This window comes from Neopelma chrysocephalum, unplaced genomic scaffold (assembly GCF_003984885.1).
Source record: "Neopelma chrysocephalum unplaced genomic scaffold, ASM398488v2 Primary Assembly neopelma1_78, whole genome shotgun sequence".
NCBI lineage: Eukaryota > Metazoa > Chordata > Aves > Passeriformes > Pipridae > Neopelma > Neopelma chrysocephalum.
This window is the reverse complement of record NW_020897739.1, coordinates 1,501,885-1,519,813: the sequence shown is the minus strand read 5'-3', so window position 1 is coordinate 1,519,813 and position 17,929 is coordinate 1,501,885.

Below are 17,929 nucleotides of genomic sequence, written 5' to 3'. Positions count from 1 at the left end.
TTGTGGTTAGCAGCCTTTACTTTCACAGCTTGTTACTGCTGTGAATGAAATATAGACAAAAGTCTCAATAAAAATACTACTTTCCTAATCAGTGATACAAATTATTTAACATTGTAATCTGCAACATAGTTGCTATCAATTCTATTGGAAACCTTCAGAGAGGAGAGAAATTCTATTGGAAAGTTTCATATGGGAGAGAACCAGGATCCAATTCAGACACAGACAGAAAGAGCTATAAGCCATAAATGTCTATGTATACCTGAAACTCTCTCTCAAAATTCATCAGTAAAAATACATGTTATTTCTGCAAAAAGTGGTGGAAAAATCTTGTCTTTTGTCCCAAATCAAAAATTGAGTTTCCGTGACTTTTCTTAAGCTTGCAATTTTACTGAGATAGTTTGAAAAAGATGATTAACATGGAGGACTACTTCTCTCATTATAATAACCTTTCCGATTCTTTCAGAATAAATTTTGTTGAACACCTTTCCTGTGATTTGCTTCATTATCTTTTCATTTAAATCATCTTTGATGACACACTATTTAATTAGGTTTATTGTGCAGGTACTGATGGTTAAACTTGTGCATTCAGCACATGCACTTCCATGTGACTAACGTAATAAATCTTATTCATGCCAATGTCACCATCCATTACAAAAATTAACAAGGCATCATCCAGTTAAACTAAGTTTGCAAAATGTTGTTTATGAAGAATTTTTCTTTCACACCATTATAGGATCCCTTATTGACGACTTTCTTGGTGTTCTGTGATCCAAGTCATAAATAAAGGTTTACTTGTCAACATAAACTGTAAAATGTTACCTTCCAGGGAGTTAGCCAGTGTCCTCCCCCAGTCATAAATACGATTCCCTTTGTTGTAGTATTATTAATGTTGCATTTTTTCCTGTTATGAGATTTTACAGCCAAGAAAAGAAAGAAAATTGCCTAGTAGTTAATACCAAACATTTTACATGCACACAAAGAAAATATCATGTAATAACTTACAAATTTACTTTGGCCTGCAGCAAGAGGCATATATTCACATCCTGTTAAATTTGCAGATAAATATGTATTCCTGTGCACAAAATTTTTATTGTCAAAATATATCGTTCAGTAGCTGAAAAAAAAATCAGCAGGATAGCTCAGAAAGAATTCTGGCTGCAATGATTAAGGGTCCTACAAAATCCCCTCTGTGCTTCTATTACTGTTTTTAACAGGTTTTTTTTCAAATAAAACAAGATTTGCAGGGAAAAGTAATACACTTTCCTAGATCAGCTGATGTAATTGGGAAAAAGGACAAGCTTTTAGCCCGTGAGCCCCTCTCTCAGTCTGATTCTGATGGGGCTGTCTTTTCTGCAAACAAACAGAGGTATGAATGTCAGCATCAGGAAGCATCAGTCACTGAAAGCCTGTGGTCAATTTAGCTAAGACTAAACTAATTAGAGCTGAAGCAACACTTTCCTCACCAGTCACTGATTGAGTGGAGATCTGCTCTGTTACCTGGCACTGAAAATCCTTGAGGAGTTTTCTCAGACCACAATATACCGTAGTAGTGAACGATTTGTGCACCATTACATTAACACAAAGCCTGCTGATGGACCCTGTTCTAGGACTCTTTGAGAGATGGCATAAATCAGGTAATAGTGAAAAAAAGCATGACAGCATAAACTCCACCTTGGTTGACATCCAAACTTAAGAGCAGTGATAGTTACACTGGAAGCATCCTTGCTGGATTGCCAAAAGTTTCCCCCAGGAAAAGGAGTTGCTGTGCCACTCACAGAGTGAAGCTGAGATTTATGAGATGGCTCAGATGATTTCCCAGAAATAATGAATCACTGGTCATTAGTTTAAATCATTTTAGCCATAGTACCTCTGTTCCAGAAAAGTGCTTCCACAACTGGTTTGTGCTTCTATAAAATAACTTTGCTTTCAGCGTTTTTTTTTTACATAAGCTGCTTCACATGACAACAAAAAATTAAATTGCCAGGGCCACAGCAAAAAAACCCAGCCCTGTTCATGGTGAATCTCTTCTCTGTGAATTCAGGACTGTTTTATGAAGGACTGTCAGGCAAATGCTCTTAGGCTCAGAAACACATGGCTCACATAAGAACAAAACCAGACATAGAATAAGATCTTTTAAACTCCTACAGAACATCTGAGGAAAAACAAGTGAGAATGGTTAAGGGCTCAATGCTCCTTCAGAATAACAAAGCTACTTTGTAGGCCAAGTTCACTGCAACGCTGCAAAAATGCTGAGGGGATCAGATGTCTGAAACTAAAGCTCGCAGTGAACAGCCATGGCTGGTTATGCACCCACCCTTCCTGCATGATAGAGGCCAAAAAAATATTTTTATTCCAACTATAAACCTCAAGAAAACTTTGAGAGCTGTTTTTCCCTGGTTTTCAGGCTTTGCAACAGTAGCCATGAATGCGGCACTGGGGCATCAGCGAATGAGAAGGTCCAGGTGGTTTGAAGGCAGGTTTGAAAGAAGGTGTCAGTCACAGACAGTGACAATGAAGTTGGAGCAGCTCCAAATGGAGACAGAAACAGCCACCATTACATCCAAAAGTCATAGGGAGACTTCAGAAAAGAAGCAATGATGGTAAAAGCAGAACAAATAGTGAGCAGGGCGTTAAATACATAAAATTGTCAATGGCACTACTTCCAAAGTGCTCTATTTTATACATTCAGTTACCTCAATAAATCTGTGGTTAAAGTATTTAAATATGTATTTAAAATAAAGAGAAAAGGTGCTTTGTAATCACATCCTATTTTCCTCTTTTGCTTTGCTACTCTGACAGCAGTTGTGATCTACGAAGTCCATACGTGTACATGCAGCAAAAATTCTCATTAAAACTCGTGCATTTTTAACATGTAGGATTTTATAATGGAAAACTTAACAGTAACAGATACGTGAAAAAAGAATAAGAATTGTCTGAGATGTTGAATTTCATAGTTCATGACTTTTCAGCACTTCATTATGCAAATCATGTCATCTTAACACAGCTTTCTCAACGGAATATGTCTTTCTGCTATTAAATTAATTTTCTATGTCTGCTTCTTTTATGTTCTCTTTGTACTCCCTGTTCCCAGCATAAAACATTAAAATGTAGGGTCAAAACCAGAATTCAGTGTATACAGACTTAAAAAGTCCAGTGCCCAGAGAAAGAAGGAAAAGTAACATGCAATGTAAAGTTTATGTCCCATGTAAACCAGCAACTATTATCTGTGCTCAGGAAAGTTCTCAAGGACAAAAACACAACGTGTATTTTTTTTAACCTCTGCATTTTACTGCAGGTTGAGGAAAGAGAAAAATCTGTCGCGCTGTGGTAAAAATAAACATTTTGGGGCTATATTTTATAGATGGAAATAAAATGGCTAACCTTAAGGTTTTTAGTTTTTTTCCCTTTCATCTAGATTTTAACCCAGTGCTATTCTCCCTCAGGGTAACTCTTTTTTTCTTGGCTGGTCTCTCTCACTCTAATATATTTGGTTACATCATGGAAATTGTACCTAACTCGGTTGTTTTTATTCTGTCAGCAGCAAGAGCAAAGCATGACTGGCTTACTTCTTTTTCCTTTTGAAACTGAAAATGATAATCAATATCTACAATAATTGTTTTATTTGCAGGAGAATCTGGGCTGTACAAGGAAGGTGATAGATTTCGTTTACCCTCACATTATATGAAACATGGTTTTAATAAAGAAAACTATGTTTATGTATGGTTGGATCAAAAGAGAGAAATTCAACACTTTACAGTGCAGGGATCTGAAGTAAAATTAAAGTTTTGGCCAGCCAGGCAGCTGAACAACAATAGCTACAATTCTTAATGTCATCTTTATTTTAACAAATATGAGACAAGGTAGCAGACTTGGAGAAAATAAGAAATAACTGAAATGCAGAAAAAAATATTATATTCCATATTTATTGATAAGTGAAAGGGTAGATGCTATCAGTGTCCAAAATTCACTCACAGTTGGATTTAAGTTCCTTCCATGTGTTTTCTCCAAATGTCACCTCTATGCCTTTTATAATACCTACTTAAATATATCTTCCAAGGTTTTTTTGGTGTGTTTAAAATATGTAGGCTTTTATATTGGAATTGTATTAATATTCTTATGATTCTTTCCGGAAAGGTTTTTTCCCCATTCACCCACTTGTTTAAAAATAATACGTTTGGAAAAAAAAAGGAACACAACAAAACACACAATATCCAGATGAACCAAATGCCCCATATCCTTAACCTGGTGTGACTTAACATAATCAACACTGACTTCCAGAAGAATAACAGGATGATGATTATGATCATCTTTCTTCTTCAGAAAGAAAAAAGAAAATAGATACCTACTCATCAAATGAACGACTTCCTCTTAGGTACACATTAAAAAGGGATTTTTTTGTTACTTCTAACTGGGAGCAGGAACAGAAATAACACCCAAAGAATATAAACCTCAATCAGCAGCATCTGCAGAGTTAATCTGCGTGCTTTGCTAGAACACAGCAGTACAGTTTTGTTAAAAACGGTATGTAAGCGGTGTTCATGCATAAGGAGAGAGCTGAAGTACAAGGCCAACCCCAATTTAAGATGTGGACTAGACTGGTGAAGATTTAAATGAATGCTTTGAAAAATTAGGTAAATCAAGTCGATTATGACTTTTTTTGTGCTCTCCTAAAGCTCCATTGAGTAGCAATGAATAGTAATTAAGAAAACCTACAGACAAGAGTCCCCTGTAACACTAACTGTGCCTCAATTCCTTTCAGTCACTGTTAAAAGAATCCCAGGTGGCCCTTCTGTCCTACTGTAATTTCTATTGCTTTTCACTCTTCATCTGGAGCACTTCCTTAATACTTAGTTATTCACAAGGAAATCTCACTGGATTTCAGCCACTTGCCTTCTCACTACCAATAATATATAAATTTCTAACCTCTCTTTTTCCACAGTACGTTCCTCCCAGCTGTGATTCCATCCTCCGATTGTTTCATCTGGAATGGATACACTGCTTTGTTACACACCGAAGTTTACAGAGGTATCAACAACCTCACTCAATATCTTTGTCTTTATTTACCCAGGAAGACACACAAGTGCTTAAGCAGGAAATGGCACATCAGACTTTCAATCCGTCGCACTGGTGGGTGTTTGGAGTGGAGATGCATGAGGAGAAAAAAAAAATGAAAATGCTATAATTCATTTCTCAGCACTCCAGACTAAGAGTACCTTTTAGGCTGGTGATGATAAAAGATGAAAAAAAAAGTAGGATTGCATTTTTTCAGGTACAGGAGAGTGCTGAAGCAAGGCTTGCGTATGTCCCCCAAACCAGACCATTTAATAAATGGGTGTTTTCAACACTTCCTCCTGTGGAAAAACTCCCAAGAGTCTAGACTTTTGTCCTGATAAAGCATTGTGCATTACTACACTAACATTTGGCTGTGTTTTCCATATTCTTCCCCTTGGAAAAGTTAAGAATAAGTGAGAGCTGTCCCTGTGCTGCTTTAATGCAGTGCATGGGGGTTTCCATGGCTTTTCCACTCTGTGATGGAACTGCACTGCAGGATCTATCCTCAGGCATTTCAAATAATGCTCCAGCCTTCAGTGCCGCTGCGGGGGGACACACTGTTTGCTAGTGCTGCCTTCAAACAGCCCCAAAAATACAAAAATCACCTTTGCAGTAAGGCTCAACCATTTAATCATAAAGTCTATAATCAAGCAGGCTACTCAACTGAGAATGCACGTGGAGCCAGCTGGGAATCGAGCAGGAAAACAACCTAAGCCTTGCTCAAGACTGTAAAGATACACACGGGGCAATCTTTAGTTCCATGGGCCCTCCCAGAATCTGCCTCTTAGCATTAACCTGCAGTTGAAATGATTTCAGAAAATAGTCTCAAATCTCACAGAAACCTTAAAGCTTGTGAAAACACATGACTTTCCCCAGGATGCTTCACAGACATTTCAGAATGCCTCTTGTGCTGTCTTTCACTTCTCTGCTTGTAAACCAAATTCTGACAAGCTGCAGGGGAGGCAATGGCATTCAGATGATTTATAACAATTGAGGCTATTTCCCTTTTCACCTCAGCTATCCCTCTGCTTTCTCATCTCCCTCTTGAAACACTTGTTTAAATGTAATTAAGTAGAATTTAGTGGGTGTCTCTCATAATCTACAGCTGCAGATTTCAAAGGGCATCTCACTGGATTTTTCCAGAGATTGCAGCCATGGACGGACACCTGCTTGCCTCATCTTTCAGAAATTATAATTCTGAGCAGAGATTTTACTGGTCAAGAGTGTCTTTGTTCCAACCTATCCTTCCAACTTTTAAAGCAGAGAATGAGCAGCTGAAAATAGCTCACCAACTTCTTGGCAAATATTGTCAAGGATATCACCAATAAAGAAAATGCACTGTGATATTTGTATCACATAGAAGATGATTCTGGGCTATTGCATGACTTAAAGACTCAGTAAATCTGACTTTAAGGAAAGATGAGCACTGATGCATCCTTTCTTTAAGTGTCCAAAATATTTAGAGGACAAGAAAGGACTACATGGGCTGTAAAAATCTCACATGCAACACGAATTTCTTTGAACAAATATGAACCAGTTTACTTCTTTCACTGCCATGATTTAAGGGTCAGATTTGCCCATCACAACATTTTTCATGAGGTCAGTTTCTAGTTAAGTTTTCTTTTGAGATTTTACAGAAGTCGTTGTGATTTTTTTTTGGTGTTCTTATTTGTGAGCCAGGTGCTATTATCTTCCCTCATCTTTCAGCCTGGGAGACAATGCTTTCTTTGTAAGCAATTAAAAAAAGTCTTCATGAGTATCAGCCTGTAAAATCAATTTTAGTATGATGCTGATGAAGTTTGCACTTTTCAAAAGCTGTGAGGGTGACTTCAAGGGTGAGTGGTAATTTCATGTTTAAAAACCAAACCAAGACAGATAAATAACATAAAATACTGAACTTTAAAAAAAAGGATCTCAAAATCCCAAGCAAATTACCGTTTAGAGACAATGCACACACCACCATTTCAGGGAATGATACATTTATGTACTTACCTTGGGGCCATGTGTGGTTCAAATTCACTTGCATACAAGTCCAATGAGGCGACTTGAAAAGCAAAAATAAAGGAGACAAGGCAATCCAAGTCATTATGGGAATGATGTGCACTGCACACAGAGAGTGGAATATCACAAACATATTGATCTAAAAATGTCTGTGTTGGTAGAGGTGACCAGAATATGCAGAAATCCAAGTTGCAGACATATCAATATAAATGAGTGAAACAGTGGCATTTGGTACTCTGGGCAGGTAATGCCCATGGAGACTCTCATGGAATTAGAGGAGCGACAATATAACTTGGCTGTAGTACAAGATGGAAAGTTTAGATTGAAATTTTTAATCTATTTTGCATGTAGAAGTGGGCTGAATCATCCCAAGTTTCAATGAATACAGAATAAGATGTATTAGATAGCACTTACAGAGCTAGGCTAACTCACTGGTAAGAGAAAAACTAAGAACTTGATATCAGTCTTCTAACAAACATTACAGCATTTTTAGCTTTGGCCAGTATTTTAGAAGTGAAATGGAAAATTAATACCTAAATGCTGCAAAAGAAAATCTTTTACAGAATGTCAACGTAGACAAGGTCCAGATTTTTGTTGGGCATCATCTCTACGCAACCATATATTTGTAAAATACTTTGGGTAATATAATTCGGGTAAATTTCAATTCTCAGGGGAAAAATTATTACAAAAAAAATATGAACACTAATTTAACTCAAGGCATCTGTAATTTAAAACATCTCTTTGTAGATAATATTTTTCATTTAAGTAGATCAATATATTCTGCATTATTGGGGAAGGATATACCAGCTGACATGACCTGAGCTTACTTTCTGTGTCACTAAAAGCAGCCAGACAAAGAAAGCTCTATTACCCACTAAAGGAACAAATCTTGTTCAATTTGTTCTAAGTGCAGTCTATTACATAAACCACATAAAATGTCAATATGACTTTCTCACAAAACAAGGAGTACATCACTTTATGTTTGGAATGATCACTACAGCACTTCTTGAAGCACAAACTTAAATATGGGCACGGATGCTTAATATGAAAATATTTTACATATTTTCTTGTACATCACTTGGGTTGATGGCAGGATGGTGAATGTTAACTAGGACAATTAAAATTAGTTGTGTGGATATTTCTCTTATAAATTAGATATAGTCTGGAAAATTATACCTCCACTAAGTCTTTGTCATTAGAATGATTTTTGAAGGGAACAACGATTCAGGTTTGTAAACCTGAGTTCACTGAAGGCAGGAAAAAGGAAAGGATACCAGTGACAACTCCATATTGCCTGCAGGCATCCAGTGGCAGGAACGTACTGAAGGAAAGGAAGAGTGAAGCAGCAAAGTGAATTATAACATACAGACATCTGGAAAAGATGCCAGTGGTGCTGACAGGGACAGCTACAGCCTGGGAAAACTCATGTGGTGGCTCAGGTCAGAAAGGAACAGGGAAAAATAAGAATGATGAGGATTACTAGAAATAAAGGGTTTACTCTAAAGCTGAATGAGTTTGGTGATACCATTTCTGCCCCCTGAACGACCACACTGTGTTTCAGGACAGGATTTCAAGCCACCATCAAAAGTGAAGTACAGGCTGTTTTCTTCCAAACCAGCTCCACTCACAGTCAGTCGTATTTGAATTCCACCCATGGAATTCATTAGGCTGTATTGATGTATTGATACAAGAACCTGATCTCATTTGCATGTGTAAATTAGCAGGAAGAATGTTTTCCATTACTTTGCTGTACGGCTGGAATGACTGTTTACTTAATTTCCTCCAGCACAACACTCTGATTCTGCAAGATGCATTTGCAACCAAGGGTGTCATTTTGGATTTAGTTACATGTTGCATATGCTTTATAAAAAAGGAAAGCAGTGCAAACTTTAAAGTCTGGGAACTACGATTTGCTACCAGTCACAAGGCTTTCTAAATAGAAAGCATCAATCCTTTGGAGCACTTGAATTTTTCCTCCATAGAAATACTAGAAAAAGCTTATTTGAATCTATAATTTCTGCTAAGAAGGAAGTGTTTTCTATCATTTTTGATACAATTTGCTTTAAATTGTCCTATGCACATCTTGGTTTCAGTAGTTTGTTTACCTCTCTGGGGGAGTTGGGAGACAAAACTTGCTTGAATATGAAGTAACACATCTGTTTTACTAGCTTTTTTTTATAAAGAAATAGAAATTTGTTTCTTGATTCATTCCATTCAGTTTGAATAGGGTCCAAATGAAAAGTTATAATTTCATACCTTCCACAGGGAATGTCAGAGGACCTGCATCAAATCAACATAAAGTTTATGGCAGCATGAACAACAATCAAGACACCAAATTCAGGTGGTCTGCACTTAGGGATTAAAAATGAAATAACAGAGTTATTGATGCATGGTATCACATCATGCAAAGCTACCTTATTAGCAGGGGGCTGGAAGGTGACTAAAAAGACTTTTAAAAATAAGTTTATGGAAAATTTCTCCTAAATTACTAATGAATTATTCTGAAATCTGCTCTAGGGAAATTATTGGAAACTATAAAAAAAACACCCACCCCACTCAGAATTAGCAAAGCCACAATAAGTAGGATCTATTACAGAAGAATCAACACAGCTCATAAAAAGGCAAGGCATGTATCAAAAATCCATTGACTACATTTGTAGTCAATAATAAGAGATAATAACCTGTGTGAGAGGTGAGGTTAATACAACATACATGGATTTCCAAAGAACCTCCTGCAAGAATGTTTTTCAAATGTTTTCAAACGGGCTGAGCAGTCGTGAGAAGGAAGGATCTCACACAAATAAAACAGCTGATTAAAAAGGAAGATACTGAAGGTTAGTGTAAAAGCCATTTCTCTCCCAGAAGAGAGATACTCAGCAGAGTCTTACAGGATTTATGAGAGACCCTGGTGCTCAGCATGTTTTTAAGTTATCTGGGAAAAGGAGCAGAGAGTGTGATGACAAACTTTCAGGATGCTACTGTTATTCATGGTGGTGAAGATAGGAACCGACTGTGAAGAAGTGCAGCAAAATCTTGCAGCCAAGGAAGAGAGTGAGATAATGGCAGATGAAATTCAGGAAGGATAGTTGTAAAATGATGCACAAGGGAAAAAATAATTTTAGCTACACAGTGATAAGCCAACCACTAATATGTAGGAGCAGGATGTTAAGGTCAGGGTAGATAGTGCTGTGAAAACATAAATCCAATACCCAGGAGTGCAAAACCAGAGATGAGAACATTAGCAATTACTAAGAAAGGAACAGAAAAGCAAACAAAAATATCATTAGCTCAGTGTGCAAATCCACCATACTGCTGCATCCTTAAACCTGGCTGCAGTTCTGGTTCTTCCCTGGCAGGGAGGATGATTCAGGATAGGGAATGGCTCCCAGGAAAGGACCCACTGGCCACACCAGCTCTTCCTAAACCTCAAGGAAATTGGTTATTAACAGCTGTCCTTTCACTGCTGCTGTAAACGAGAGGAAATTATGGAAACGTGAGAACATTTTGGATGGTTGTTCGCTGCAGTGCGGAGTCTTCTGATTTTGATAAAGAAAAAAAGCAGCAGCTTTTAAACCTGTAAGGATTTAATGTGTAAAACTTACATGTGGATTTCATTAGTGGTAGCAAACAAGGGAGAATGACCAAGTAATTACTGTAGTTCACTAAAGAGATACTGAAAAAAGAAGTCAAACCAACCACGCTTTATAATCTTTTTTTCACCTAGTTAAAAGGATATTGATTTATAGGAAATCACATTTAGAAATTACTAGTAATCTAACATTTTCGTTCCCTTAGCTTATATTGGTTAACCTTTGAAGTGGAAGGAGAAATTATTCTTCTGACCTGCAGGGAATAACTATAAAGAATTTAAGCAGGAATTCAGAAGACCAGAAATCAGGAACTAGTCGGATTTAGTGCTGCTGGGAATGAATCAATACAGTACAGTAGTGCAAAGGTATTCAGTCTCAAGAAAATAAATGTTAGGGAAATAAAGTTAACCATCAGCTTGGAACAGGAATTTCTTTTAGTCATAAGAAGTGGTAAACTGGAACAGAACAATGCAGATGACAATGTAATCCCATTTAGAGTGGTGTCACTCAGAAGCAGAACTGAGTTGTGCTGAAAAAGACCTTATGAAAGAAGAAATTATGCAAAGAATAAGCAAATTAGATGGGCAAGTCAGACCTAAAGGCTTTAAGATCACAGCAGGAAAGGTACAATATCTGGTGCTTTAGAGAAAAGAAGGTTGATTGTGTTTTGGTTTGTTTGTTTGATTTGTGATACGGGGCACTGATATATTGAGCTATTCTCCCATGCTCTTGTGATATACTGCCATCGTGCCTTCGGGCTGTTTTCTCCTAAGTTTTATATTTTGCATGTTTTTGAAGGCTGTGCTGTGATCCGGGCTGGGGAAGAGAAATGAGAAGATGTTCTGGGGCTCTCACAGACCAGCAATTTTTTGCATGGACTAGCAAATTCAGGTCCCTCCATTATATTCTTCTCTCATTTTCTTTGCAATGTTAGATATTACTATGTTAGATTCTAATACAGTGTCCAGTTTACAACTGGGAAAATAGCATTTAACATGAATAATGAAACAGCAGGAGAAGAGAAAACAACACAAACACACAAGAAAAGGGTGTTAAGGACAGCTTGAATTGATTTTCTAGGTTCAGTGGAGTACTTTCTCCTGAGAAGATTGTTCACTCCCAGAGTAACAACAGCCTAACTTTTTGCTAAAGCTATTATCTCTTCTTTCCATTGTCATTCCATTGCTTTTCCCCACATGCATCCCGAGAGTAGCAAGTTGTGTTGTGAAAAAAACACTACCAAGGATTCCAAGAAAATGAGAATTCTTTTCCCTTTTAACCTAAGCAGCTACTTCTTGATGAAAAAAAAGTATAAATGAATATTATAGAGACACCCCATAGTTTAAAAACCCTCAAATTAAAGTGCTAATATAAATAATTTATTTTAATAGAAGCAAATAGCTACAGTGGCAATTTACAACAGAAAAATCTAATAAATTGAAATCCATGTACAATAGTGGTTTTTTTCAACAAGACAGTAGAGTAACAAAAGTAATAACTAAGCTGAGGAAAGCTAAAGATTCAAATCAGCATGAGAACAGAGAATAGGTACACCATGAAAAAATGTGAGAAGGAAACGAAGCATCACTCAGATAACTCAAGTTTGATGTTGTAAGCTTCAACAATCAATGTCACCTTTAGTCCACTGATCAACCATACATATACACACACATAGAAGCACTCAAGTAAATTATACATATATTTTTCATTAACCTACTTCTCTTCCATCTCATTAAAGTGACTACTTTCCCCTCTGGTCCCCCCTGGCTGGGTGTAGTAGTGTCTCTGCCTTCTGTCGAGGTGATAATTAAATCCACTAAATAAGTGGCAAGTAGGTGAGAAACCAACTATTTAAGCTTATTCAAAAGGGAGTGGCTCAATTAACACTTAGTTTAGGAGCTTTTAAAATTTTATCATAACTTGAACCCAACTCTGAGCTCTCAGATCCCTCCATCCAGACCAGTTTGTTTGGTTCTTCCTTTCAGGTCTCAAACAGGAACCTCTACTCAGAAACAGGGAGGTCAAACAAAGAAGCTCAAAGATCTGAATAAAGGTCTGTTGGCATCAAAAGAGGAGAACTGATTTAATGGCTTACAGAAAAAAAAAGAAATAAGTGATGGCAGGTCAGTTCTGAGCTTGCATCTGGCTGAGTAAGACAGATCTTGAACTAATCAAAGCAAATTTCTCTGTTTTCCCAGTCCTGAAATAAGAGCAATTGTCTTATCCTTGGATAAAAATTATGAACCTGGTTTAATTCAGACCTGAAAAGTAGCCTTGACACTCAAATACCTTGGATGAAAGAGATGCAAATACCTGCACAGTGTCTGTGTTCAGGTACCTGGGATTATTAACAGGGGTGGAAATACAAATTTTATTGATACAACTCTACCTACTAGGAAGCCCTGAGATCATTTGAGAGCATAGTCTGGTGCAAAGTAACATTGATTTACCTCCCCCCCAACAAAAATAAACTGATGGAATAGGATTTGTAATTAAAATTGACCTTACTGCTCTTTCTTACCCTTGGAATAATTCCAGAGAAATCCACTTTTGTGAAGGAGATAAGAGCACATTTCAGTTTATAGTGCATAAGCAACACCAGTGAACTGAATGTTCTGTATACAAGAGAAGGGAAAAAAAACAGGTTTCGGTACAAAAGATAAAGTAATTAAATTTAAAAAAAACCCAGCCATTTTCCAGGGCCATCATCAGGGATTTGCATGCATTACCACTGAACGAGTATGGAGACACACAGGCAGAAATGGAGGTTTATTGGTCTAGTCTGCTCTGGTCTCATCCCAGCTACAATAAATTACTCTGCTGCTGATAAGAAGCAGGTATTAACCAAACAGCAACACAGTTCTCTAAACCCTTCAGTTATTCTGACTTGGCAACTTCAAAAAAAGATCACAAACAGCAAAGAATTATTATTCAAATCTTAGTCATTAGAATTTACAGGGAACAGCCCAATATTGCTATCAAAATATTGAAAATATGGATAGCGTGCAGTTTTTAATCTCCTTAGGTTCACTTCTGCTGAAATTGTTGGATGACACACATAAAAAGGGTGACTAAAATCTTTTCAGGAATATATCTCCTCTAAGCTGGAATGGTCGTAGCTAATCCTCCCATGAGTAAGACTAAAGATCCAGGACTGTTAACACAAACCTGAAATTCCAGAGGTTCTAATCATGTTTTTCATAAAAGAGCATTTCTAGTCGGGGGGGGAGGGGGAAAAAAAGAGAGGGAGGGAGAGAGAAAAAGCAAGGGATATTTTTCTGCTCTTTGCTTGCCATTTAGAAAGCAAAGTCTCTAGCTAAATTCCAGTGGTTTGGAAAGCTGAATGTAGCTAATTGAACTTCAGTATGAATTCTTGAGACTTTATTTACAGCTGTGATGCAGCTGAACGACCGGGACACAACTTTTGCCGTTGCTTTTCCCAAACAATTAAGGGTCACGTTTCTAAGAGGGTGGGCACAGATTGTTGTTTGCCATCACAAAATTGAAAGGGCAGCCAGTATGAAGAGCACTAATTCTTTCACAGATGTGGCAGTGACATTTCATCCAATATTACAGCACCATTTTCAGAGCACTTAATAGGGCTGGAAGCAGTCCCTGCCCCAACAGAGCTTATCTGTATTAACAGAGAGCAACATACCAGTGGAATATTGCATTCCCTTAACTAGGAGTTCTTCCAGTTCTTCAGATATTATCTGGAAATTAAAAAGCAATTTTTCAGGTTTTGGTACACCTGATTTTAAGTATAGCAAAGTAGGCTAATTTATACTACAGATCTTCTGATAATGCTTCTCGGTATCACATTCACTTAAAAATAGTTCTAAAAATGTTCTAAAAAATAACAAAACTGCTTACAGTGATTAATATTTCTCTTCTGGTCCATTTTAATCAAAGGGTCATTAATTATAACTTAATTAATTTTATCACCTGAAGCCTGACACTCCATCTTTGACCTGATACCCAGCATATTAAAAGTTTGTACAGCTATCTTAAATACTGTTCAAATTATGAATATTGGGCAGATAATTTTTATTCCAGCTATGAGATTATGTTACCTTATCCCTTTTACTATTCAAGAATTTCACTGCCTTGCTCCATTTATTTGTCTTATATTCTTCTCAGTATGTTCTCTCAAGAAAGGTGGTTAAATAGAAAAAACAAGTGACACTGGTTTCTTCAAAGCTGTAAACTCTTGAATTCATTTAGTTATCCATGATCTCTATATGTGGAAATTATTATAATCTACTGCCATGAGATACAATTTTCAGATCAAAGACTAATCACAGCTTTCAACATCCTGTTGTTAAAGAACTTACACAGTTTCATGATGCACGTTGTCAATCTGGCATTTAATGTGTAAGAGCCAAGTTTCTAATAAAACTAAAAAAGACACAAAGTTCATGTTTAAATCAATGCCATTGGAAAAAGTGAAAACAGTGTGAAATCCCTGCAGTTTTTGCAGTGTGTTAAAAACATATGTTAGCCTTATCTGAATTGGGAAATTCAGATTCAAATCAGAAAGTGAGGAATCCTACAATTACAAAGACTTGGAATGAATGGATAGTGGTGATTAAACCAGATTAAACCAGAAAATGCTTCTGGTGCTTCTGTCTGTGGTTTTGTATAAATTTCAAGAGCAAATTAAAAAAAATCAGAAAGAAAGAATACAAAATGAATGGTGACCTATTCCTTGGTTAGTAAGGTATGGAAAGAACAGGGTTGTAAGAGCAGAGTCTTGGTTTCCCTTACAAAGGAGAGTTTATATAAATTTTACTGGAGACAGTTATACAAAAACCTGCAGGGGGAAAACCAGACAGTGGCTAAACTGTGTAAATTGCTGGAAGAGGACTTCCAAACACCAATAAATACTGAAAGCCAAGGTCTGCAAGCATTTTTACTAATCAGTAAATCAGTTAAAAGCACTCTTTTTTTTCCTCTGTTTTAATGAAGCAACATTGAGTGAATTCACACTTATATAATGATTCCTAAAAATGTTGGTTTATTCCATGTTTAGAAAATGCAACAGTATTCAGCCAGGCTCCAGACAGCATGATGGAGCAGGTTCTGAAGTGAATAGTTCTGTCTCTAACCCCTCTCCATCCTCCACATAATGACAGTCATCATCAATTCCAAAAGATTAGAAAACACTTTCCTAAAACTCCTAGTCCAGAAACTAATTTTTTTTCTTTCACACTCTGCTAAACTCGTCCAGTAACAAATGGAAACAGCTCATCCTACAACATTCTCACCTAACAGAAGGCTTGAAAAGTAGCAAATACAATATAAAAAAAAAATGAAGTGAGGAAGTAGACAAGAGCTAAACAAACAATTCCAGCATTGGACCACCTCTGTATTATGCAGAGGATATAATTGAGTCTGGCTCTTCAGATAAGCTCTTTTTCAAAGCTCATTCTGATTATCCAGTTGGACCTTTTTCGACTGTGGCAGAATTGCCTACCAATTTCTAAAATGAATGGTTGAGTTGCATTTCTTTTATTAAACACACAGAGATCCTCCTTTGCCTACTACATTGGATAAGGGGAGAAACACTTTGTCTGGAGGATAAGGAGAACAAGAGAATGAAGGGGAAGTTTTGTGGCAGGAGTGAAAAGCAAAGATGGAAGGAGAAAGCGACAGTTTGAAAATTACCTTCTCCTCGAGGAAACTCTGCAGTCACACTCAGGCAACAACATCTCTACCACAGACATAAATATACTTTTCCAGAGTAGAAAAAGATGAACACACCCTCAAAAAAAAAATGTGCTTGAAAGCAGCCAGAGATTTTCCTGGTTATTCATGTGCCACCAAGGGTATTCTAATGATAGTTGACTCCTGCAGAAGAACCTACTCGTTCATCAATTTAGAGTTTCAGGAGGAAATATTCTTGATAGACACAGTGTACTAATTACCATATAATTTTATACATGTCATTGACTTTAAATGACACATACATTTATTTAATTTACTTTTAATCAGAATTTCCCTAGGAGATGTATTTGCATACTCAGGGTGTAATTCTCAAGTTAGAGGCCTGAAATCTTGTGTGTCACTGAGCTGGGTCTCAATTCCTTGTTAACTAGAGTTCACCTCTCTGTAGAAGGTTATGATAAGACTTAAAAGTACATCAAGCACATTGACAGAGAACAGTTTATAATGCAAATAACTTTTGAAATGCTTGAAAAAGTAATTTCTCAGCATCAGTTCTTCTAGTTTATAAAATTTAAGAGATTACACTTCAGAGTTGATGCAAGTCACTACTGAATCTCAGGTTGAAAATATGCAACCAAGTTTTTTTTTTTCAGCTTAATTCCAGTTCTCTAACAGCAAATACCACTGCAGATTCTGCCATGGTACCCAGAATATACCATTCAATATCATACAACACTGGACTGGCTTAAACAGTGCTTAAACATATTTTAAAAAATACAGATGACCATTTTGCTTGTGAACAAGGTTTGATACTGATATTCAGACTTTGTCATTTCATTTTTATGTCATTGTACCATTTTCCAAAATGAACTTCTCGGCATCTTTAGGTCATAACCAAGACAAGCAGCTTCTATTTTAGAAAAAAAAAAAAAAAGGAAAAAGTATAATAATTTTAGAATAACTGAAACTATTACACTTTGCTAGAATTTCCTTGTGAGGAAATTCATTGCACATTCAAATGCAATATTTTAATATGGAATTATACATTAATATTTCATTGCATATATATGCATTTTGTGATTAACTAATAAATAACATTTAATTTCTGCTGCAAGCCATTCTGAGCACCGCAGTGAATATGGTTTGCAGAAAGGGCTCTCTACAAGAAAAATAATGCCAGAGAAGCTGTTAAATAGCATCTCTTTCGAGGTTCTCATATTGAAAGCAGTGCCAGGTAATTAAAGTCTGTTAGTTTTTGTCTTCACTCACAAGTAACAGCACCATGAACTGGGTTCTTAATAAATGACACCAGGAGCTGCCAGACTCTGCTGTAGAACTCACACCATTAACATGCAGTGAACTGGGCTGGCATTTAGGCTGAGCTTCACATGGCAATAAGAGCAGTTGCAATTCAATTTGCTTTTGGAGGCTTAGCTCAAAGCTCAGCTTAGACCTAAGGCAGGATTTTGCATCAAAGATCTGGGGTTTTTGGCTTTTTTTCTTTTTTCTTTCTCCCCTCAGAGCCAAATTAGTCTAATTTGAGATGGTCAGGTGCCTGTGGTATGGAGCTCACCTTGCCAGGACAACCAGAGGAGGTGGCTGTCAGGGGCTGTTGCAGC